Here is a 3,140-nt window from a genome sequence, read left to right as displayed (position 1 = left end):
CCTAGGAATTAACCAAAGAATTGCAGGACCTCTCTGATGAAAACTTTAAAAACTTTAAATAGGAAATCAAAACAGAACTTAGAAAGTGGCAAAAACCCCTATGCTCCTGGTTTAGAAAGATCATCATCTTAAAAATGGCAATACATCCCAAGGCTATCTACAAATTCAATGTGATACCTGAAAGGTTAGAATATGTGAGGCAGTGACCATTTGTTGCTTGTTTTAGAGTAGAGCAACACGTAGTACTAAACCACCTGGTTGTGTGCCCTTATAAGACCTGCAAATCCTAGGCTTGGGGCTCTCCTCCTGGGCTTCTCTGTGTTAGAGCGTAGGGTGAGGCCTGAGCTGCAGCCCATCATTTAAATGAAACAGCTGTAGAGTCTGACTCTTGGTGGTCTTCTTGGTGGGTGTCCTGCGAACCTGGCATAACATTAGTGGGGGCTCATCCAGGATCCCCGCAAAGACCCCAGAGACTTCAGACTCCAAAGGTAAAACTGTGCTTTCTTTGTTAATTTGTCTTGTCCTGTCATTTGTCTGTTTTGCTTTCATTTTCTCTTGTGAGGATGGCCGCTCCAATTCCTAAAGGGTTGTCGAAGGGGACGGACTTGCTCTACAAACCTGGAGGAACTGGGAGATGTCCCAGATCCTCTTTTGGGGCCGGGGTAACCCTGCTGTGTGGAGCTGGGGTCTTTGGAACCCCACCGTGTGGGGCGGGAGGATCCCCGCCATGTGGGTGGGGAGGGTCATTGGAACCCCGCCGTGTGAAGCTTTTTTTCATAACTGTCAGGCCTGTGTGTGTTTTATTTGTACTGTTTATTGTTTGTTTTTTTTCTGTGAGGCTGATGGGACTGGAAAACATGGGCATCACTCCATCTGGCCTCCTACACTTACAGAAAGAAACTAAGATAGAGGAAACGAAATTGTACCTCCCAGTGTTTCAGGGAGATAACATGGAAGAAATGTTTCCTCTCCCATACTCCCAGGTTCCTTTTGCAGAATCTGAGAATGATCAAGAGGAGGAGGGAACTATAGAACCCTCGGCACCTGCCTTTAAAATTTCTGAGGGGCTAGTTACTCGAAGATGCCATGGTATCAACCCCCCTTTTAATGCAGCTGTTTTTGCCTTAAAAGCTGTAAGTCCTGTGGATGCGGAGGGTCAACAGCAACTCCAATATTGGCCATTTTCTACTAGTGATCTATACAATTGGCTCACCCAAAATGCCCCCTTTACTTAGAAACCCCAGGATTTAATTCATTTCCTTGAAATTATTCTCTTTACTCATCAGCCCACTTGGGATGCTTGCAGTCAGCTTTTACAGGTCCTTTTTACCACCGAAGTGAGAGATGGTATCCGAGAGGCAGCCGGGAAACATATCCCTGTCCCGACAGGAGCGCCCACCGTGGATCCTGCCCTGATCGCTGCCTATTTTCCTGAGATCCAACCAACATGGGACTACAATATGGATGAAGGTAAGGAGTGACTCCTCGTCTACCACCAGGCTCTATTGGCAGGTCTCAAGGCAGCGGCTCGCAAACCTATTACTATGGCCAAGGTTTATGATGTAAGACAGGGAAGAAGTGAAAGTCCGGCAGAATATCTTGAGAGGCTTATGGAAGCTTTTAGTCAATATACACCATATGATCTTGAGAAGCAGGAGTCGCTCAGATGATTATGTTTGCCTATACAAATCAAGCTGCACCAAACATAAAGCGAAAGTTGCAAGCTCTAGACAGATTTGGTGAAAAGTCTATTAGGGATCTAGTAGCCATGGCAGAAAAGGTTTACAATAAGAGAGAGACTGGAGCAAAGACAGAAAAGGAAAGAGAGAGAACATGAAATTGAGCGTGAAAAGAGAGACTGGGCCAAGGAAAAGAGGCCAGATTTGTTGGACTCAACACTATCGCATGCTGAGCATACCTGGTTCACAGATGGCAGCAGTTTCATTCGAGATGGAAAAAGGTATGCAGGCGCAGCAGTCACCACGGACACTGAGGTAGTGTGGGCAGAAGCTCTCCTCCAGAGAACATCTGCACAAAGAGCAGAACTAGTGGCACTAACAAAAGCCCTACAAATGGGAAAAGGGAAGAGACTACACATTTACAAGGACAGTCGGTATGCTTTTGCCACTGTGTATGCCCATGGAGCCATTTACCAAGACAGGGGGCTGCTGACAGCTGAGGGAAACAATGTTAAAAACAAACAAGAAATTTTAAACCTCATCCGGGCCATATGGGAACCAGCAAATATTGCCATTATGCACTGTCCTGGCCATCAAAAGGGAACTGATTCTATAACCAAAGGAAATAACTTGGCCAATCAGGCAGCTAAGGAGGCAGCCCTCCATCCAGAGTGGAAGTACTGACTTTAGTAGACCCAGGGCCATGAACTTTGACTCCTGAGCCTCAGTACTCCCAAGAAGACTTGGAGTAGATAAAGAAAACTCCCATGGCCTCTAAACCCCTGGACAGAGAAGGAAAAAAAAGACTGGTGGAAAAATGGTGAGGGGAAACTTATCTTGCCACAAAGATTGGGCAAAGGGATTCTTAAGAGAATCCATCGGGTCTCTCACATGGGAACCCGAAGATTGCAGGACTTGCTCTGACACTCAGAAGTAAAATTAAGCAAGGAAATCAACTCACTGAGGAAATTGTTAAAAATTGTAAAGCCTTTCAGCTTAGCAATACCCCCAATCAACAGGTTACAAAAGGAGCTCACCTCTGTGGAGATAGGCCAGGTGTGTATTGGGAAGTAGACTTCACAGAAATTAAAACTGGAAAATTTGGATATAAATATTTGCTAGTTTTTGTAGACACCTTTTCAGGATGGGTTGAAGCCTACCCAGCAAAGCATGAGACCATGAACTTCGTGGCTAAGAAGATCCTGGGCTGGGAGAAATCGTACACTGGTATGGCTTCCCATCCACCATCGGGTGGGACATTGGACCCGCCTTCTTTTCAAAAGTAAGTCAGGGAATAGCCGTGACACTGGGAAAAGATCAGGGCAGGTAGAAAGAATGAATCAGACTCTAAAAGAGACCTTAACTAAATTGGCCTTGGAGACTGGCACAGACTGGGTATTGCTCCTTTCTTTTGCCTTGTTTAGAATAATAAATTCACCCTATTGGCTTGGCTTTACTCCT

The sequence above is a fragment of the Dipodomys merriami genome, unplaced genomic scaffold, assembly GCF_024711535.1.
Source record: "Dipodomys merriami isolate MVZ:Mamm:240054 unplaced genomic scaffold, mDipMer1.0.p SCAF_199, whole genome shotgun sequence".
In the NCBI taxonomy this organism is placed as follows: Eukaryota; Metazoa; Chordata; class Mammalia; order Rodentia; family Heteromyidae; genus Dipodomys; species Dipodomys merriami.
The sequence above is the reverse complement of the archived record's forward strand: the minus strand, read 5'-3'. Positions refer to the sequence as shown.